The sequence below is a fragment of the Chiloscyllium plagiosum genome, unplaced genomic scaffold, assembly GCF_037043375.1.
Source record: "Chiloscyllium plagiosum isolate Xiang-an unplaced genomic scaffold, Cpla_swu_hap1 HiC_scaffold_14, whole genome shotgun sequence".
NCBI lineage: Eukaryota > Metazoa > Chordata > Chondrichthyes > Orectolobiformes > Hemiscylliidae > Chiloscyllium > Chiloscyllium plagiosum.
Window position 1 is genome coordinate 59736913 of NW_028270152.1, and position 23498 is coordinate 59760410.

Consider the following 23498-nt stretch of genomic DNA (forward strand, 5'->3'; position numbering starts at 1 on the left):
CACTCACTACACACACACATATACACTTTCTCATACTCACAACCCCCAACCCAGACAGACACACAGACAAAGACCCACATGCACACATATTTTGTGGGGTGAATTTGTACTTGCAGGGTTACACTGTACTTGCTCAAAAACTGCATGCATTCATGTAGAACTCTGAGCTCAAAAACTGCATGAATTCATGTAAAACTCCGTTATCTCACTTTTTAGATTGGAATCAATCTAAACATCAGGTCATAGGCAGAGAACACAGGGGGCCAACACCTTCAACATATTGTCTAGCTATCACCATTGTTAACAGCTAACCCGAGAATGCAACATTTTTAAAAAAAGGTTTTGTGATTTACACATGAAAGAAGTGAAACTATCATGGTATTCTAACAGATGAAAGTCTTGACAGACAATCAATTCTTCAATGTATAATTTCAGTTACATCACACTGTAAATTTTTGCTTTAAATTCTGTGTGTTAGGATTGAGCCCTCCACTACGACCTGATGAAGGAACGTCGCTCCGAAAGCTAGTGTGCTTCCAGTTATACCTATTGGACTATAACCTGGTGTTGTGTGATTTTTAACATCAATTTATGTTGCCTTGGATTGCCAAGAATCCTCCCTACTGCTAGGAATGACTGCTTCCATTCAGTCTTTCAATTCAAACTCCCCCCATTTAAGAAGTTGCTGAAGGTCTATTTCAAACTGCTGCCCCACTTGATAACCCACACTCCCACTTAAAGTGTCATTACCAGTTCAAGCAGTGTTTTGGATGACCTAATCAATACAAAGAGACCATGAGCACAAAAAAAAAGTCATGTCTCCTGTTTGCACCATGTAGGTGGAGCGTATGGCTAGTTTACAACCAGTCTGAGTTATGTTGTGCAAGTATGTTACTCCCCACCACCCCCTTTGTCTAAAAAGACTTTCCAGTGGCTAGTTTTGATGCTTTCCATGCTATACAATGTGTCATAGACTCAAAACGTTCGGACAAACTGAGCAGCTAATTTTCATCACAGTGCGAATTGCTATCTGACAGTGCAGCGGCAATGCAAGCAAATAATATGTGTATTGATTTCTGGAATCTGGTGACTTCTGTGTGGCATGAGAAGGCATCTTTGGGACTTGAACTACTGCGTTTCATGAAAAGCTTGCAAAATTTAATTACACAGCTCCTTCAACTGGAATTCCTGTTTGCAGGCAGACTGACTGACAGGCGCAAGATTGTATTGAGAGAGTGAACTACAACAAGATGGATATTGGGCAGTAATGTTGGAACTCTGATCATTGTGAAGTCCCTGGACCATAGGGGTAGAGTCGGGATTGCAAAGTGGCCCCTGGAGATCCTGACAGTTCTTATCACTGGTAAGAAGTGTGAGTTGGTAGCCCCATGGATCTGGATGATAGGAGGGGTCTCCATGGTATGCAAAGGAGGTCAGGGACACAAATGAACAATGGTGCTAAGGTGGTTGATGGGTTGGAGTAATGTTAGGGGGCTTCCATTTGCGGAGGGGTAATCACATAGTCACTCAAGAGCAGACAGTGTTTGTAGGAAATGGCCATTGATTACGGTGAGGTAGGGAACAGTTATGGTTGTGGTCAGTAGGTGCTGATTGCTGAGGCTGTGCAAATCCAATGTTGCAAGGCAAGTTGGAGATATCCAATTATGAATGGGGGCAGAGAGTTTGCATGTTTACTTTGTAGCTTGTTAGACTCAGAAAAAACATACCAAGTCCTCCTGCCCCATCAATGGCACAGTAAAAGCTTTTATCTCGTTGATGCTCCCTCTCTCAACTGTATTAGTCTGCCATATTTGTATGGCCTCTGACTCAAAATAGAATGGCCATAAAATCAGGCACTTGACTTCACTTAAGTATTTAAATGGCCAATTCCCTTCCAATGGGAAACTTGCATGCTCGCTCCTCATCCCGGTTGTGTTACAGTGGAAGTGGTGGGATCAATCTGGGCTAGATTTCTATTTCAGATTCCCTACAGTTAATCTCCTGGCCCTACATAACTTTGTGAATGAAAAGTCACCAACACTTCTTAAGAAGAAGACCTGAATAATTTGAGAGAGGTTCTTAATTGGTTTTTAGGTATATTGTTAGGGTACATTCTCATTCACACTGAGCTACTTCTCGAAAGATCATAAAGGAGGGTTTGCGCTGCTTTCTTTAGCTAGACAGGCAAATTTCTTTGCTGTTCAAAAGGGATAGATTAAAAATTGGAGCTTTCCAAAGTGGAAGAGAACATCACACAACCTGAAGCAATTAAAAGATTTCTTATGGATTGTATGTGCTGTGCATTCATTTGGAATAGCATGACTTGCAACTGCATCCCTCAGTAGACAATCTGCCACTTAATCCTAAAGAGCTGCCATAAGATACAATGCTGAATTCCACAGTACTATGATTAATATGTTTTTGATACGTGTTTGACCAATTAGTAGGGAACGATTATGGTTGTGGTCAGTAGGTGCTAATAGGGCAGATTTGATGTTAACTGGAATTGTTACTGAGGTCACACAGTTCAGTAAAGTTTTGGAAGAGTCCAATTTGTGTTTTGAATGTAATTTGGTGGTCACAACTCCCAGTGTGACAAAATATCACTAAATCTGTTTTTCTCATATCGGGTAACATCTGGATGAAGCATCAAAATGGTTTTCGATGAATTTTTTTTGTTTGTATTGGTCAATATCTAATTTCAGAATATTGAACTAAACTGTTAATTTAATAAAACTATGAAAGTAATTATTGATTATTCAGTTTGCAATTCAATATACTGAAACATTTCAGTGAATAATTTCTGAAATACCTGAAGAGTGTAACAGTTAATGGCAAATACGTAAATGAAATAAAACTGCGGATGTTGACGATTGCAAGTCTGGAAGCATCTGTGGGAAGAAAACAAAGGAAACAGTTTGAGGTCAGTTACTCTTTATCAGGTTTCTTCCCACAGATGCTTCCAGACTTGCAATCGTCAACATCCGCAGTTGATAAAGAGTAACTGACCTCAAACTGTTTCCTTTGTTTTCTTCCCACAGATATTGCCAGACCTGCTGAGTCTCTCTAGCAAATACACAAAATCTGTTTATCTCTATAAAAATTTGTCAAAATATCACTGTGCAATTTTATGATTCTTTACTCCTCAGGAGCTGCCTAAATGTAATATTTAATAAAACGGTCTATTCATTAGTGCTGGAGAAACTCAGGAGCTTTGGCAGCACCTAGGGAGAGAGAAAACAGTGTTAGTGTTTCAAGTTCAGTATAGCTCTCTTTCCTAAGTAATCATAGATGTGTTTGACATTTCTAAGGTCTACCTATTGTACCTGGAATATTTCATGAAACCTTTCAAGAACAAGTGTCTTATTTATGCTACTTATATCACTATATTCTTTGTATAATGTTAGCATAATCAAATGCAAGAAAATACCACGGAACTTCTTTTTGGGTGCTTTTTGCAAATCTCTATTTTTATTCAGATTGTGACATCATGATGGCATAGGTGCAGCCTCTTTTGAATGTATTGTGAAAAAAAAGCAGATGATTTTCAGATGAATGACTGCATCTAACAAAATCCCTGCAATTCACTGATCTCACTTTACCAAATGTAATGTTCCAAAGCAAAAGCACATTTTCACTGCCAGCTCTTGCAATGATCCAGTGATGTTTTTATAGATTCTGGAAAACACCTAAAAATTGGAAGGTTGTGAATGTGACTCCACTGACTAAGAAATGGAGGGAAGGTGGGAAACAACAGACTTGTTTGCCTGATACTAGAATACCAGAAGTTATTGCAAAGGATACAATAACTGGAAAATTAGAAAATAATGATCTGATTGAACTCAGTCAACATGGATTTATCAAAGGGAAATCATGTTTGACAAACCTGAGAATTTTTTGAAGACACTAATATCAGAGAATAAAAAAGAGGAATCTGTTGACATGCTGTATTTGGATTTTTAGAGGTCTTTCAATAACGAACATAGGAGATTAGTAAACAAAATTTAGAGGACATGAATTCCCAGCCTCTGACTGTCTTGTCCTGTACAGTTTCTAGAGAATGGTAAGATCCAGATGTCAACAGTGTGGCTTGCAGTGATAGCAATGCGATTGAACTTCATGAGTTGAAGATTGGTTTTCCTCTTGTTGGAGATGGTCATTATCTGGCATCATTTTGAATTCAAACATTACTTACTACTTGCCAGCCTTAGCCTGAATGTGGTCATTCCTTGCTGCACTTGGATGTGAACTGCAACAGTACTTGAGAAGTCTATTTATTTAGGGAGAGCTCTGTGCTGTTCAATGGTTGCCAACTATTTTAATTAAGCTTGTGCATTCTGTTCACAAAATAGATAGTATGTCCTTGGGAGCGGAATGAGAGAACAGGAGGGTGAAGGGGAAAAGCGAAGAAGGAACTGAGTTGGTAAGGTGAAGCAGGTTTTTAAAATGGTCAAATTTTCATTTATTTGTTACTGAGCTGCTAAATGCACCAGAAGAAATGGCTTGAATTCTTTTGGGAGACATCGCAAATGCGACAGGCCTATTAACTTGCCCACACTCAGGCTTCCTCCAGTTACAAAAGAGGCAGCACTTCTTTCATTATGCACTGTTCCAAAACTACATGACTCCTGATACAGTATTATGTTAAAGGACACAGTGCTAATCACAGTGTCAAAGCAATGAGTTCAGGCTATTGCAGAAGATAATTACATAGAAGCAGAAATGCACACTTTGAAAACAGCAGAGCGGTACTGGCACAGGAAGAAAAACAATTCATAAACAATATGAGTCTTCAGTCCTTAGAAATTTATTTTCAATAGCTTTTCATTTGATCTTTGGTGAACCATTATCTCATGAAAACTCTGCAGAGCCCCTGCAGCTGCTTTTATTAGAAGAACGACTTGTAGGAGGGAACTAAAAATCAGTGAACATCTTTTCAGTTCTTCTCCACTTTTCTGGGATTTCAATGGAAGCTGTCCTCTGCACATTGTATAGTTTCCTTAGGTCAGACACAGAAGATATAAAATGTCATTTCACAGGTAAAATGTGAATGGCTGAATCTTGATTTCTTGTTGAATTGTTTGCTCTTGTCATGTGACCATTTGGAATCTGTGATGTCAATCTGTGGGTTTACACATTGCAGTACTTTCTTGCTGCTAACTTCTGAATAGGAGCTGGCTGACTCAGACGGCACCCCCATAGGAAATATGGATCTATCGAGTCAATTTTGCACATCTGCATAACAGCAAAGCAGATTTATCGCTTTCATTATCAACACAGAACAATTCCACCTCAGCATTGTCTAAGTGAACTCAGTTTTAAGGAACCATTGCTTTGACAGAAGGCAAAGATTTTAATAGATTTTTTTTCTCTAAGGCAAAACTAAGCTCTCCTTTCATAACAAGAATGCTTAACACAGAATTATTAAAGATTTTCTGTTGATTCTTTGAAAATTATAAAGGTATTATAATCGATCCACATTATAAATTTCACTTGACCACAAAATGATAAATTAATTTTTGAAGATAAGCACTACAGAAATAATATTAATTCATTTTTGTGTCTCTAAATTATTTTCAGTATTTTCCCAGCATCATAAATGAATTCAAAAATCTTGGCTCATAAATCTCCCATTTGTATAAATATAAATATAAACTACAACATCATGCATTTATAAGGTATATGTTTCATAATCATTCAAAAGCAATATAAGGCATCTGATCCAAGGATCCTATAAAAGCTAATGATAAAAATAGTGAGGCAATGCATAATATTTTTTTGAGGACTGGAAGATAATGAATTTTGTACTAACAGTCAAAAAGCTAAAAGCTGTGGATCGAGGAATAGAAGTCTAATTAATCTGCTGTCAATAGTGGAGAATATTGCTCAAGACCATTTCACAATGTGTTATCTTTTGAAGAGAACAAAGACTTCAAAGGGGAGCATGGATTTGTAACTCACAAATATATTGCATTCTTCAAATTTGTCAATGCTGATCTCCAGTTAGGCTCACACAAGGAACTCAAATGTAATATCCAGTTTCAGCAAACAAACAGCAAGGTAAATTTCATGGTGGCCATTATTGCCAAAGAATTGAAGCACAAGTCTAAACACAAAAGGGTGTGCATAGCTGCCCTTGAAAGTGATACAGTGAAAATGCACCATAGTGTTTCCTGCAATAAGAGGTGTGTCCGAAGATGAATGCTAAGTAAATTGAGCCAATCTGCTCTGGAGTTTAGAAGAATGAGAGGTGAAATTAAGCAGAACAGGAAACATGGAGATATTGATGCTTTCACTTACATTTCACTCCAATCATCCGATTCGGCCTTCTCATTTCTATTCTTTCACCGCAGTGACTAACCTTACAGGTGTACTTTCTTTCATGCTATTACATCGTTTTGTTTCTAAGCATATTCTTACATATTCACTTGTCTATTCGCCATTGACTTTCACCCACTTCATTATGCAATATCTTGTTTACCCCGTCATGTCACTATCACAAAATGTTCTCCAACCAGAGTCATACAGCGCCGAAACAGTGCTGCCTTTTATTCTGAGAGAAATGGATGAACATCCTCATCACAAACTCTGCAGATGAGGGATCAAAGTGACCTCTGAAGGTCACTGAAGGTATCACTGAACCTATTTAGATATATTACACCACACCTTTAGGGCACATGGTACTTGTACCTAGACCCTCTGGTCTAGAGGACAGTACATTACCATTACACCACAAGACAGTTGCTTAGTTGGGAATTGAAGGCAGCTGCTGAACAATGATGCTGAACAATCACTGGATTCCTGATGACTGCAGTGGCACACTAATTAGCCTTGGTTTGCAGGCATCAATACCTCCCCTTTTAGGAAAAGATCTTATTTACTCCTCTTACTTTTGATGTAGCCTTTTTGAAAGTGAAAACAGATTTAGGGCACCTCAATGTTGAAGATCTGACATTAATCCTGGCTCAGGACCTTTCCCAGATCCAGGACAGGAACACCTTGGGTTTTGCTTGCTTGATCTTCGAGAAGAAAGTGAGGACTGCAGATGCTGGAGATCAGAGCTGAAAATGTGTTGCTGGAAAAGCGCAGCAGGTCAGACAGCATCCAAGGAACAGGAGAATCGACGTTTCGGGCATAAGCCCTTCTTCAGGAATGCCCGAAACGTCGATTCTCCTGTTCCTTGGATGCTGCCTGACGTGCTGCGCTTTTCCAGCAACACATTTTCAGTTTTGCTTGATCTCCTTGTTGAGATTGTACCCATCATTATCCTATGCTACCAGATCCCACCTTATTATATTTCAGTTGCCCTCTATGAGTGGAACCATTCCCTCAGCTGGTCAATACAATCAGGCCAATCATCAGACTTCAGTTGTCTGTAGTCTCAACCAATGTCCTGCACAGAATTGACATCAACCTCTATGCACTCTCCCTTCCCACCAACAACCCCATCTATAATACACACACCTGAATGATTATGGCCTATGTCAATCTGACATTGCACAGCAATCTCCTCTGACTCTGGTCCATCTCCCATGGCCCATTCTCTGGACTGAATTTTTAAGACATCTATCTGAATGACCAGCAAAGCTCAGATTCGTTTTGCTTGACTTCCTGGATTGACTGTGTACCAATGCCTGCACTGAAATGAAGTGAAGGATTCAGGATATAGTTCCAAGTCAGGATGGTGTGCGACCTGGTGGTCCTCCCGTGTGTCTGCTGCTCTTGTCCTTCTTGGTGGTAGAGGTCGCATGTTTGGAAGGTGCTATTGAAAGAGATTTGATGTGTTACTGCACCAGCTCTGACATTAATATAGCACCATGCCCTTCAGCCAAATGCAACCTCCTCTCCCACCTTCATGTAGCTGTGTCCTAAAGGTACAATCTGCTCCATAGCCTTCAGTACGAACTTGCCCCCCGTGAACCATTTTGTTTTGCCTTCTGTGCCACATTGTCAACTCTGAACCACAGTGCTGCAATTCCACTATCTAGGTGAGATCTGTGACATCACAGGGACACATCCTGCCTTGGTTCCCTTGGATGTACCTCGAGCACTCACAGCAAAATTGAAAACCATTTACAGTACTTTACTAAAATGAGAAAAGACAAAGAACTCACCTGAACTGAAGAATGCAGTATGTGTGTGCTATGTATGGTTGAGTATCTGAAACTTCAAGTGATTTGACTGGACAGAAGCCAGCTGAGGAAGCTCAGTTAATTCCAATGATCTGTGTAATTAAATAGTTGCAAATGCATGCAGATGAGGTTCCCCAAACCTGATAGAGAGAAGGTTTATTTGCCTTTTCAGGGGGCAGATTTAATTGCTAAAGTTTATCTCGACAGCAAGACTCTAATTTTTGGACTCTTGATCAATTAAATTCTCAGGTCCATGATTCTTCTCATCTCCTCTGCAAGGAGAAATCACATCCTAACCAAACTTGCCATTATCCTCCTGTGAACTTGCTTGCTGAGAGTCAAGGTTATGTTTCGAGTTAAGGATAAAGCTCGGATTAAATATTTTTCCTTTTTCTGTCAACAACTTCAAACATGTTTTGACATTTGAGGGTATATTGATAGTAGATTGAGCACCCTATTTTTACAGTTACTAATCAGATTTCTATTTGTGTGCTTTTCCCTGTTTTCATCACATGTCAATAGAAGCAAAAATTAATCAAGTTTTGACTGAGAGTGTTCTCATCAACACTACATTATTACTCCATTTTAACTTAATGATGGATATAATGCTGAACTGGCAGACAGTCAGAAATACACAGTAACCAGCAGAACTTTATTGAGGAGCCTGTTAAGTTTCGAGGAAAGCTTATAAACTGTTATCTAAGCTAAGCTAATGTCATGTTCATTAATTTACACATGGGCAATTAGGGAAGGGCAATAAATGCTAGTCTTATCAGTGACTCCCATTCCATGGCAGAATTAAAATGAAGATTGTTCTTACATTTTGAGTTATATTTTCTTTTACAAATTTTGTTTCGATAATCAGATGACTTCATAAAATCCTTACTCAAAATTGAATCTAATAAAGTGATGTCACAGAATGAATGCAGCTGTTGAAGTTATATATGAAAAGCTACAGAATTACTTGCCTCTCAGGCTTCATAACATAGTTTCCCAAAACAATGGGACACGTGATTTGAACACCATTTGACTGTGCCTGGAAGTTAAGGCCATTTTTCGGTTTTAAGAAGTACTGCTACTTGAATGCAATTTTGTGGCTAAGATTGTTAATAACCTCCAGACAGGACTTTGGGACAAAGCTTTCCAGTTGCACAAGTGCAATGTATATAATGCCTTTGAAAAGAAGTACTGAACAACTTCAACACATAAGTAAGAAACATTTTAATCACACTAATTGCTCAATAATGCTTATCAAAGTGACCAAATTGTTTTCATTCCTGTAAACCCCATCAGCGCTCTAATGCCATACCAAGTCACCTGAACTTAAGTCAAACCAAGTGACAAGCTAACAAAATAATTGACCATCAATCTCTGTCCATTTTTCATTCTTTTTCTTTTAGACAGAAGGTGATGGCAAACATAAATTTTCACTCAGCTTTAGTGATACAGAGGAGTGTTGAGCAAGATACTGAGAACACACGTTGCTTGTTCTGATTGTTAGGCTTAATAGAGACTAAGCAACAGAACACATTTGTTGATGTAATGCCTGGAAATCCAAGATTATTCTTGACTGCGTTACAGCTTTTACAGATTAATGATCCTCTATTGGGAACAATGTGATGAAGCGTGCTCTCACTTCCAGTAAGGCCGCACTAATACCAAAGTGTAAGCTTAATGTTGTAAAATAGCACTTAATCAGTTAACTTAGACAGTGCAAGAAGTCTGTCGATCATTCATCAAGCTGAAATGTTAACCTTTGGTTGAATGTTATCGTGCTGCTACTCTGAATGTACTGTCAACACTGGGATCAGAAGGAGAAGGTGCTGCCTTTGAGGGTGGGGATGAGCTGTGAAGTGTGACTATGTGCAAGTTGGCCAGTTAACTCTTGTTGGCTGCTAGTGGCAGTTGCTCAATGACTAGCTTGCAATATGGAGTGATACCAACTGTGCAGGTTCAATTCTCACACTGGCTGAGGTCAACATGATGTTTTGTTTTCTCAGTCTTGTTTGTGACGCCATGGCCCTCAGGTTAAACTTACCAACAGTCATTTCTCTCTGAATAGGGAGTAATGCTGTTGGAGTGTGTTTTTTTTTAACAGTGTCAATGTGAAGCCATGCCAATGGGACTGCTTGTGGCATCTTTAAAGGGGTGGTGTCTCTCTTTCGAACTGTTGCAGCAGCAAAACAGGCTGAGATGAAAAGCAGCAGGTATCAGTCCCATCCTGTATTGGTTAAGAATAGATGCCACTGGCCTCATGACTTCTTGAGGCCTCCATGTTGCTTCTCCTCTGGCAAAGTGGGAGGCCTTTGACCTCTTGGAAAAACATACTTCCTTACCAGATCAAACAATCCTGGAAGGAGACTGTAGAGGAGATTAACAGTCAAGGGGACGTCCTGAAACTATTGTTTTAGTGCCACAATATGATGAGTGGCATCCTGCATGCCACCCCCCCACCCAAGGCAGGTGTAACGCACTGTGCTGGCCTTAGTGGCTGACATGTGGCCAGACATGATGGTGAACTTGTTAGAGAAGAAATTCCAATCCAGTTCTTGACAATGGTGCTGAGCAGCAATATTGGTGAATGACCCCACTTACTCTCAGGTGACTCCTGCACTACTGCTTCTGAGTGGTAACATGCAGAAAAATAACTAGCATGGTCAGTCAGTTGGCGAGCATCATAGACCATTCTTGCATCTTTGATGACTGACTGACAAGATCGATCAGAGTGCTCGCAGGGAAAGTCAGCTCACAATGCCCACAAAGGGGGAAAGACCAGCAGAGGATGTCTCTCTATCCTAACCCCTCAGTGAAGAGGGCAGAATTCAGGCCAATTCATTGCAGATACTGAGATGGGAGTGAAGTGAGTGGTCTAATAGATGGGTGAAAGGATATGCCAAGAATGAAGCAGATTGCTTATGTGTTTATATGTCTTAGGTACCTTGCAGCCAATCTCAGGACTGTCAAGTCTAAGTCTGTGGTTCATGACAGTCGTGGAGCCTCTGACCACACTGGAGCTCATGATCCACAGTTTGCAAAAACATGCCTTACACTTTGAAAAAGACTGGAACTCAAAGTGGCTCAAAGACCACCAGGTAGTTTTATAGATCAAATTGTTTTTGATGAATCATGGTCATCGTTTGATTTGATAATAATTTGTTATCACTTCAGCCAAATAACACCCTGAACATCTTCAAATTAAAATTTGCCTTGTCAAAAGCAAAAGGATGAAGCTGCCAAAACACCCAACTGGGAGAAGGGTAATGGATAGCTCTTTGGTTGACCACAAATCTTGTGTGGATCATGATTCGACACTTGTTAAAAATGGACATGAGTAAGATAAGACATCAGTGCTCCCTGCGAAAACATATTGCAAAAGAATGTTAAACTGCTTATTGTTAGAATTCTGTCCGAGAGAGAAAGGCAAATGCATCTAACTTCTGCTGTCAGCTGAGCAGCTGTGCTTAACTGCTGTACCTTGCAAGAGAAAGAAAGAACCGCTTTTTTTATTCTGTCCCTCCTCAAGATCAGCTGAGAGCTTCACCTCTGAGCTGATTGACGATTGGAACCATCATAGTGACTGAAAAAATTTACATTTTCGAGACTTCCAAATCAAGCAGATTCACAACTTGATTTTGAAACATCAGGGCTGCAACAGAAGAGAGCTGAGTGAAATGCTATTTTTTTTCAATTTTACTGTATTATCTTCCTTAGTACATAAATTGTGTTTGTGCTTGGCAGTGTAGTGAATCAAGTGAGTGAGACATCATATTTTCATCAACCTGCGGGGCATATGTGTGATAGAATAGCCTTCTTCATTTCTAATGCACAGAAGCTTATTGCTGACTTGTTAAAATTGACTCATTCTCCCTGAGGTTAAGAGAATGCACACATCTGGCTGCTCATTTTTGGTCATGGGAAAAATGGAAGGATCCAAAGAAAAAATATTAACGAGAGTGGAATGTTTTAAGACCTTTTGAAATTTACCATAAGAAGTGCATTTTAATGATAAAATAATACCAGTAAACTAAAACAAATAATTTAATAAATGGAATTCAGCCCCATGTTTAATGATCTGCAGCTGCTTTCATTAAAAGGATATGGTGAGGATTAGTGTCCAAAGTTTTCCACAAGATGGCTTCCTTATCTTAATAGTGCAGAAGGGTTATATCATTAACTAGTTACTCTCTTCCACCGGAACATTAATAAATTCAATGAGCAGTACACCAGAAGTCAAGACTTAAAAGGGTTCCTCTCAATGCGGCTAAGGTGTGACAACCAAAATATAGTCATAGAGTCATAGAGATGTATAGCACAGAAACAGTTGCTTCAGTTCAACTCATCCATGCTGACCAGATATAGAGTCATAGAGTCACAGAGATGTACAGCATGGAAACAGACCCTTCAGTCCAACCCATCCATACCGACCAGATATCCCAACCCAATCTAGTTCCACCTACCAGCACCCAGCCCATATCCCTCCAAACTCTTCCTATTCATATACCCATCTAAATGCCTCTTAAATGTTGCAATTGTCCCAGCCTCCACCACTTTCGCTGGCAGCTCCTACACATACCACCCTCTGCATGAAAAGGTTGCTCCTTAGGTCTCTTTTATATCTTTCCCCTCTCACCCTAAACCTATGCCCTCTTGTTATGGACTCCCCGACCCCAGGGAAAAGACTTGGTCTATTTGCTTTATCCATGCCCCTCATAATTTTGCACACTTCTATAAGGCCACCCCTTAGCCTCCAATGCTACAGGGAAAACAGTCCCAGCCTGTTGAGCCTCTCTCTATAGCTCAAATCCTCCAACCCTGGCAACATCCTTGTAAATCTTTTCTGAACCTTTTCAAGTTTCACAACATCCTTCCAATAGGAAGGAGACCAGAATTGCATGCAATATTCCAACAGTGGCCTAACCAATGTCCTTACAGCCGCAACATGACCTCCCAACTCCTGTACTCAATACTCTGACCAATAAAAGAAAGCATAACAAACACCTTTTTTACAATCCTATCTACCTGCGACCTTGTTGAACACCATAATAAAGTCCATATAGATCACATCTACTACTCTGCCCTCATCAATCCTCTTTGTTGCTTCTTCAAAAAACTCAGTCAAGTTTGTGAGACATGATTTCCCACACACAAAGCCATGTTGACTATCCCTAATCAGTCCTTGCTTTTCCAAATACATGTACATCCTGTCCCTCAGAATTCCCTCCAACAACTTGCCCACCACCAACATCAGGCTCACTGGTCTATAGTTCCCTGGCTTGTCCTAACCACCCTTCTTAAACAGTGGCACCACGTTAGCCAACCTCCAGTCTTCCGGCAACTCACCTGTGACTATTGACGATACAAATATTTCAGCAAGAGGCCCAGGAATCACTTCTCTAGCTGTCCACAGAGTTCTCGGGTACACCTGATCAGGTCCTGGGGATTTATCCACCTTTACCCGTTTCAAGACATCCAGCACTTCCTCCTCTGTAATCTGGTCATTTTGCAAGATGTCACCATCTATTGTCCTACAGTCTATATCTTCCATATCCTTTTCCACAGTAAATACGGATGCAAAATATTTGTTTAGTATCTCCCCCATTTTCTGTGGCTCCTCACAACGGTCGCCTTGCTAACCTTTGAGGGACCCTATTCTCTCCCTACTTATCCTTTTGTCCTTAATGTATTTGTAAACACCCTTTAGATTCTCCTTAATTCAATTTGCAAAAGCTATCTCATGTCCCCTTTTTGCCCTCCTGATTTCCCTGTTATGTATACTCCTACTTCCTTTATAACCTTCTAAGGATTCACTCGATCTATTCTGTCTGTACCCTACATATGCTTCCTTCTGCTTCTTAACCAAACCAATTTCTTTAGTCATCCAGCATTCCCTCTCCCTACCAGCCTTTCCTTTCACCCGAACAGGAATATACTTTCTCTAGATTCTTGTTATCTCTTTTCTGAAGGCTTCCAATTTTCCAGCCGTCCTGCGAACATCTGCCTTCAATCAGCTTTCGAATGTTCTTGCCTCACAATGTCAAAAGTGGCCTTTCTCCAATTTAGAACTTCAACTTTTAGACCTGGTCTATCCTTTTCCATCATTATTTTAAATTTAATAGAATTACGGTCGCTGGCCCCAAAATGCTCCCCCACTGACACCTCAGTCACCTGCCCGACCTTATTTTCCAAGAATAGATCACATTTTGCTCCTTCTCTAGTAGGTACATATTTAATCAGAAAATTGTCTTGCACACACTTAACAAATTCCTCTCCATCTAAACCCTTAACACTACGGCAGTCCCAGTCGATGTTTGGAAAGTTACAATCCCCTACCATAACCACCCTCTTATTCTTACAGATAGCTGAGATCTCCTTACAAGTTTGTTTCTCAATTTCCCTTTGAATATTAGGGGGTCTATAAGACAATCCCAATAAGGTTATCATCCCTTTCTTATTTCTCAGTTCCACCCAAATAACTTCCCTGGAGGTATTTCCGGGAATATCCTCCCTTGGTACAGCTGTAATGCTATCCCTTATCAATAATGCCACTCCCCCTCCCCTCTTGCCTCCCTTTCTATCCTTCTTGTAGCATTTGTATCCTGGAACATTAAGCTGCCAATCCTGCCCATCCTTGAGCCATGTTTCCGTAATTGCTATGATATCCCAGTCCCATGTTCCTAACCATACCCTGAGTTCGCCTGCCTTCCCTGTTATGCCCCTTGCATTGAAATAAATGCAGTTTGATTTATTAGTCCTACCTTGTCCCTGCCCGCCCGCTTCTGTTCTCAACTGTATCACTCTCAGATTGCTCTCTTTCCTCACTATCGCCCTGGATCCTACCCCCCAACCTTACTAGTTTAAATCCTCCCGCGCAGCTGTAGCAAATCTCCCTGCCAGTATATTAGTCCCCTTCCAATTTAGGTGCAATCCGTCCTTCTTGTACAGGTCACTTGCACCCCAAAAGAGATTCCAATGATCCAAAAATGTGAATCTGTTTTCCATACACCAGCTCCTCAGCCATGCATTCATCTGCTCTATCCTCCTATTCCTGCCCTCATTACCTCGTAGCACCGGGAGTAATCCAGATATTACGACTCTTGAGGACCTCCTTTTTAAAGTCCTGCTTCACTCTCCGTAATCTCACTTCAGAATCTCAACCTTTTCCCTTCCTATGTCCTTGCTTCCAATGTGGACAATGACCTCTTGCTGGCCCCTCTCCCCCGTGAGAACATTCTGCACCCTCTCTGAGACATCCTTAATCCTGGCACCAGGGAAGCAACATACCACTCTGATTTTTCACTGCTGGCCACAGAAACGTCGGTCTGTATCTCGGACTACAGAATCCCCTAACACAATTGATCTCTTGGAAGCTGACGTATCCCTTGTTGCATTACAGCCAGTCTCGATACCAGAAACTTGGCTGTTCGTGCTACATTCCCCTGAAAATCCATCACCACCTACATTTTCCAAAACAGCATACTTGTTTGAAATGGGTATATCCACAGAAGACTCCTGCACTAGCTGCCTACCTCTCTTACCTTTCCTGGAGTTAACCCGTCTATGTGACTGTATCTGAGACTTCCCCCCCCCCCCCTTCCTATAACTGCCATCCATCACATACTGTTGCTGTTGCAAATTCCTCATTGCTTCTAACTCTCTCTCCAACCGATCCATTCGATCTGATAAGATTCGCAACCAACAGCATTTATGGCAGATATAATCTGCAGTAACCCTTAAACTCTCTTTAAACTCTCACATCTGACAAGAAGCACATATCACTCTACTAAAGGCCATTTTTGCTCCTTCACAATCTACAGATCCAGAAAATAACACAAATCTTATTCCACTACAAACACTGTCCCAGGTTAAACTAATAATTATGGCTTATATTTTAAGTTTAATCAAGAGACATATCTCCAAAAACATATAATCAACAAAGAACCAACTCTACTCACTACTGCAGACTTTCTCTAGGCCACACTTAAAACAATGATTAACTTATCTAATTCTGTGCTGTGAACTTCACTCAACAGTTCCTCCAAGATCTGTTGTGAATTTCACTGTTTGTTAATTTTCCCAGATGCAATCGGATGTCCAGCGATACATGAATTCAAACAGCAAAGGCAGTGTAAGTTTCTTTCTTTCTCTCTCTCTCTCTCTCCTGCACTGACTTCACCATGTGCTTCCTTTTTCTGTCCGTCTCCCTTTTAAAACTGCTGTTGTTTTGACTTTTTTTCCCCCAAAGTTCCAAAACAATGCAACAGCATATAAAACAGTAATTGCTGCTCCTGGAATTTGAGGAAATCACCTCCAGCACCAAGTATTATCCCTATATTGTTTGTGATTCACCTTCACTATGTTAAATAAATCATATTAATAGAAATTGTTGATATTAATGTGTGGAAGTAATATATATGGCTGTGTATATATCCTAACTTAATTTAGTCCCATTTGCCGGCACTTGTTGCATATCCCTCTAAACCTTCCTATTCATATACCCATCCAGATGCCTTTTAAATGTTGTAATTGTACCAGCCTCCACCACTTCCTCTGGCAACTCATTCGATATACCAAATATCCTTTGCGTGAAAAAGCTGCCCCTTAGGTCCCTTTTAAATCTTTCCCCTCTCACCCTAAATCATACGTCTTGATTGTTTGGTGTGAATGTCAAAAGGGTATAAAAGAATTATGGAAGGACAATGGGAAAAATACAGAAGCTGTGTAGAAATTAATGTATCATAGCTTTGATTACATAATGCATGCCATAAAAATTCTTGAAAGTTCAAACACACTCTATTATGGGGGTTTTCATGAGTGTAATTGGCATTTTATATATGTTATTTTAAAATGTCTAACCTGACTTTTTAAAAATGGACACAGGATCCTACAAAATACTTGCAAAGGTCACATGACTACCCTTTTCCATTGAGCTAGTCCTAGGTCTACCAGGCAAAATTCCTTGGGACCTTTATGAAAGTCCGCGAATATTTCCAAGGTTGAACAATGTTCTCCTGAGTGGTGTGAATAGCTTATCCTATCTCACCATAACCTGGAAATGAGAACAATCCGGACTGATGGATTAGACAGTTAAAAGTTAATTTATCTTTGAAGAGAAAGCATTGTATCTGCTGCCTAATAGACAAGCATGATGTTCCAGTTTTGGGATAACATCTTTTTTTGATTTTGAGACACACAATAAGATTCATTTTAGTTGATGTACCAGGAAGAACTTTGAAAGACACCCTCAGAGACAGAGGTCTCAGTCAAAGTGAGCAAAAGGAGAAACACTTGCTTAAATGTCTATTGTCCTGTTGGAAGAGTTGAGGCAATCTGCAAGTGCTGTAGCTATAGAACTAATGAGGAACATGAAACCTTCCTTGTCTTTCCAGAGATTTGCATCCTCTCAATTCTAGCCTTAAAATCACTGAGGAGAATCATCGTGTCTCCCTTTGGGATATGGTGCATTGACTGATCAAAGCTGGTGTAGAATTTCTCTTTGGCTTTGTCTGTTGCTTCTAAAGTTGAGGTATATACGCTGATGACTGTTCTGCACTGCTTCTGGGTTGGGGCAGACTGCAAGATTATAAGACATTCATTTATTCCACAAGGGGGCTCACGGAGACAGTCAAATCATTATTTAGTGGCAAAACCAACCCCAGGGAGTTGGTCATCTTCCTCTGGCTTATATATCCAGAAGAAGCAACAAGGGCCTTGGCTGATCTTAGAGAGACTGATTGATGTGGAGCATGATCTCCATTTGAATGCAGATCCATCAGTTGGACGGAAGACTCCTGGAATCGGTGTGATAGTTGTGAGTAACTGCATTTGATTGTTGCTCCCCAGTTGTCTCAGCTGTCCCAATCACTGGACAAATACTTTACTCTGTCAGAACTAGTTGTAGTGTAAAAACCATATTTGCCTTGAATATTGATTATCGACTGAAGTGGGAAAAGGTATTGTTTACAGCAAACAACTGATGAAGGAATTGCAGTGCTTTTAAAAAAGTTGTGGAAACTCATTATAAGTCTTGTTTACACTGTTGCATTGTTCAAGCAGTGAGAGAGGCTGTTTATACATGGGCCAGCACAAGGGATGTGTACAAATAGAGATTCAGGCAGCAACAAGTTGCTAATTGATTTGCGGAGTTGTGACCAGTTGTGCTTGTCATCAGCTTGCCAACAATCATCTGATTAGCTCCTGAGAAGCTTGTTGGCGTAAAAGATATTGGCAGAAGCCTTCAGACTGCTGCAAGGGCCAGATGGCATGTCCTTCTCTTCAGTAAAATACCTGAAAATGAGAGAAGCCAGTTAAATTTTCCTCATCACTTCATAAGTTATGGCCTTTAACTAGTAACCAAGAGACTTTGCAGCTAACGTACCAAATATCTGTACTTTCTGCAATGAAGGCAAAACAATACAGGTAAGAGAGATTGAAAAATAGAAATACCTGCTGAGTTAAAAAAGTCATCTCAACAAAACCTGTGGCCTGGGGTCATTGAACTGCTTTCCCAGTTATTCCTCCTCCATACATAACTCCAATGCTTTTGTCTGTCTCTGTCTGTGTGTAATGGGTTTTTAGAAGCAAGGTAGATTTTAAATGGTAGAGTTAGAGATCAACAATTTGTAGCTGTTTACCTGTGGTTAGAATATATGTGTTTGTAATAAATACATGTGCTTGTTAAGTACGGAAATCTGGCCCACATATTATGTAAGACTGGATGTTACTGGCAATTGAATTTGGACTTTGCATATTTTTATATCATTTTCCACTTTTGTGCTGATTTTGGAATTAGCAGTTTGGTTTCCAGATTGTATGAGGCATGATAGTAATTGTTGTGCCCATTGAAAGAACTGCCACACAATCACCTTCCACACCCTCAAAATGAAGCTCATGACCTGGAATATCAGGGCCCTCATGGACAGTCCGAGCAGCAATGGATCTGAATATTGTGTTGCCATCTTCACCTGGGAACTTTACCAATTTAACATTGATATTGCTGCCCTGATTTATCCTGCCATTTTTAGTTATGCTCTGTTGAAAAACCCTCATATTTTCAAATATTAAAGATGCTGAATATATTAAATTCCATTCTGCATATGAAGGCACATTTATCATAAGCCATTCTTTTTAATGTTTGCTCTTTGCGAATAAAACTTATAACATCTGTGGTTTTAAATTTTAAAATAATCCTAGGAACTTAAATGATAACCTTAAATTGGTCATGTAAGAGAGTGAAATGTTTTTTCTATCTATTTCAACTTCTTTCAGTCCTATTAACCCAGTGTCACTTCTTCAAGTGAATATTTATTAATGCTCAGAGATGGATGTCATCAAGACCTCAGTGTAGCCTCCAGAAACCTGATTGTTATTCCTTTATTTCTCTTCCCAAGATAGAAAGATATTTAAACTGAGTAGGCAAAAGAAGGCACCTTTTTAAAAGTAGACTTAGACATTTTACAAAAGACAGAAAGATAAGGATGCAAATGTAATGTATGGCTACTTTGCAGACAATTATAATCTCTGTTCCATTATGTCACTGATGGAACTAGTAGTATACTACTAAAGACACAGTGACTATTAAGCTCCACACCATTTTGCATGTAAATTTAATGGACCAGCAGATATAGACAAGCCAGGGAACTACAAACTGATGAGCCTGACGATAGTGGTGAGCACGTTGTTGGAGGGAATCCTGAGGGACAAGATTTACACGTATTTGGAAATGCAAGGACTGATTAAAGATAGTCAACATGGCTTTGTGCATGGAAAATCATGTCTCACGAACTTGATTGAGCTTTTTGAAGAAGTAACAAAGAGGATTGATGAGGGCAGAGTGGTGGATGTGATCGAAATGGATTTCAGAAGGCGTTCAACAAGGTTCCCCATGGGAAACTATTTAGCAAGGTTAGATCTCATGGAATACAGGGAGAACTAGCCATTTGGATACAGAACTGGCTTCAAGGTAGAAGACAGATCGTGGTGGTGGAGGATTGTTTTTCAGTCTGGAGGCCTGTGAAATGTGGAGTGCCACAAGGATTGGTGCTGGATCCACTACTTTTTATCATTTATATAAATGATTTGGATGTGAACATAGGAGGCATAGTTGGTAAGTTTGCAGATGACACCAAAATTGGAGGTGTAGTGGACAGCGAAGAAGGTTACCTCAGATTACAACAGGATCTTGATCAGATGGACTAATGGGCTGAGGAGTGGTAGGTGGAGTTTAGTTTACATAAATGTGAGGTGCTGCATTTTGGAAATGCAAATCTTAGCAGTTACACTAAATGGAAACTTTCTGGGGAGTGTTGCTGAACAAAGAGACCTTGGTGTGCAGGTTCATAGCTCCTTGAAAGTGGAGTCACAGGTAGATAGGATAGTGAAGAAGGCGTTTGGTATGCTTTCCTTTATTGGTCAGAGTATTGAGTACAGGAATTGGGAGGTCATGTTGCCGCTGTAAGGACATTGGTTAGGCCACTTTGGGGATATTGCATGCAATTCTGGTCTCCTTCCTATCGGAAGATGTTGTGAAATGTGAAAGAGTTCAGAAAAGATTTACAAGGATGTTGCCAGGGTTGGAAGATTTGATCTATAGGGAGAGGTTGAATAGGCTGGGGCTGTTTTCCCTAGAGCGTCGGAGGCTGAGGGGTGACCGAATAGAGGTTTATAAAATCATGAGGGGCATGGATAGGATAAATAGACAAGGTCTATTCCCTGGGGTGGGGGAAGTCCAGAACTAGAGGTCATAAGTTTAGGGTGAGAGGGGAAAGATATAAAAGGAACATAAGGGCAACCTTTTCCCATAGAGGGTGGTGCGAGTATGGAATGAGCTACCAGAGGAAGTGGTGGAGGCTGGTACAATTGCAACACTTAAAAGGCTCTGAATGGGTATATGAATAGGAAGGATTTGGAGGGATATGGGCCGGATGCTGGCAAATGGGACTAGATTGGGTTGGAATATTTGGTTGGCATGGACAAGTTGGACCGAAGGGTCTGTTCCCGTGCTGTACTTCTCTTTGACTCTATGACTCTATAACCCCTGAACTTGATTGATTCTATCCCTTTTGTAATATGCAAGTCTGATGTTGGGCAGAATTTCATCCAGTCTATTGTGATAGGAAAGGTAATGGCTGAGTTCAGTGAATTGCAGGAGAGATCATGTGCCAATCTCCCAGACGTTGAGAAATCGCCTTGATTTGTTCAGAGGTGCTATGGACTGATGCAGGAAACTCACAGAGATGGGATGTCAATTAGGTTCATTAATAGATAATTACTCCTGATCCCACTGGAATTTAGTAAATACTTTGTTATAAAAGTTGTCCTGTTGCTGTGAAGCCACATGTCAAAGAAAATCTCAGCAGTGTCAGCAGTCCGCAAATGCTACTCAAAGTATATTTGATTTAGTTGTTTTCTACTGGACAGATAGATGTAAGTTTAAGTGTTCTGAATTGAACCGTTTGCTCTGTTTCTCTTTCGAAAAATACTGCCAGATGTGCTATATTTCTCAAGTACCTTCTGTTTTTATTTTCCGAGATGTAATTTTACTCTTTTATGTGGCGCAGCAAGGTTAAGCAAACTACAAGGCTGCAGATACTCTGCATTCAGCCTCAGAGACCAGTAACTGTCAAATGGGACATGCAAACAGCAGGAGCGGAGTTATTATCTAAGCTGCTAGTCAAGCCCAAGTCAAGAACATTAACTGATGCTCTGTGTTTCCCATCACTTTTCCATAGGGAAAGATTCTCTGTGTTTCCCATCATTTGATCCCACAAATAGCAAAAACATGAATGACAACCTGGCTAATTTTGGTAGTGGAAGAGGGGATGATGTGAACCTTACACTGTTAGGTATAATGTCATGAGAGATTTAGTACACAGGTCTTCTGTTCAACCACCTAAATGGACAGAATTATGTAATCAATTGGCACAGATTTCATAACTCTGTATTGTAAAATTGTTTGTTCACATACCGAGTTGTTGTAAATCAATAACTTGGGGAAACATATGCATCAGGTTAATGTGTTGGTCCTGTTACCATTGTGATCTTCATTATTAGGTGAAGACATTAGGTGTGACTGTGCTTCCAACATTCAAGAACAATAGAAATTAATATTTTGATGGTAAATAAAATGAACTTAAATCCACATAAATAAAGGAAACTAAGAATAAGAAAGACAAAACAGGCTTAAAAGTGACTGTGTTTAATAATTTATCACTAGCTAATCAATAATGGAATTGATATACAGACTTACAAAAGCCAACACTGTGGATTCTGGAAGTCTGAAATAAAAAAAACAAAATGCTCGAAGTTCTCAGTCAGGTAGGAAGAGTGAAATCAGAGTGACTGTTTTGGTTGATGACCTTTCATGCAATAGGTTTTATGCAAGTGTAAGGATAGAGAGATATAAATGTTAATGAATGCTAATAGTTTGACTATGTCGCCAGTGATATCAGATGATATCAGATCGCATAGCAGCGGGAACTGGATGAAGAAGGTTCTAATGGAGTTCTGCTGAACCTTATCTCTGTAACTACTTTAATTAGCTTCAAATATATATTAATTTGGACCAGTAGAGCATCCAGCCCTCATCTGCCTAAAGCATCACAAGCCCAGCCACGATTTACAAATCCTTAACTTTGTCTGAACCCCATTAAATGCACTGGAAGCCTCAAACACACTGCCCACTAACCAAACTGGTACTGCTGAAATGCACTGGAGGCCTCAAACTCACTGCCCACCAGCCAAACTGGCACTGCTGATTACATTTGTACAGGGATGTCTCTGGACTTGCTGAGAAGTCAGGAAAGGAGCAGGTCAGAGAGCTCCTGTTCCCATTTGGCATCTGTGCTGACAATATTTTAACAAGTCAGTGGATTGGAGAAGAAACCAATAAAATGTTGACATCCTTGAAGCTTTCGACTCAGACCTTGGGCTCATAAAACGAAAAGCTCTTGGCATAGACATCCGGGGCTCAGAAGCAAACCATGGTGATTCCCTCTACAGGAAACCTGCCAATCATCAAGTTGGAAAGCATCCAGATCACGTATTGTGTAACAGAGCTGGAAGACAGAGGACTCAGACGCTGACATTAACAGATCTCTCTGTTACACCAGAAAAACGCCACACCATCACCAAGTCTCTCCAGCCAGTAATGCACAATGCCAATCCTGCTGTAGGAAGGGGCATTTTTAAGCAGTATGCTATAGTAGGAAGCGTTCAGCTCTAATTTGAAAACATAAACATATGCGGTTACCAACAACAATTTCTGATGCCAGGTCTGTGCTTCTATAAATTTTGACTGATGATGTGATGTTCAATGACCACAATATGTATTTTCAATTAGATACAGAGCAGGTGTCCTCACTCTTTCAG

The 23498-nt window shown here is 40.2% G+C and overlaps 1 pseudogene; it reads right to left on the minus strand.

Annotated features, from left to right (window-relative positions):
• LOC148147972 (uncharacterized) overlaps window positions 1-23498 on the minus strand; it is a 90825-nt pseudogene that overhangs the window by 745 nt on the left and 66582 nt on the right.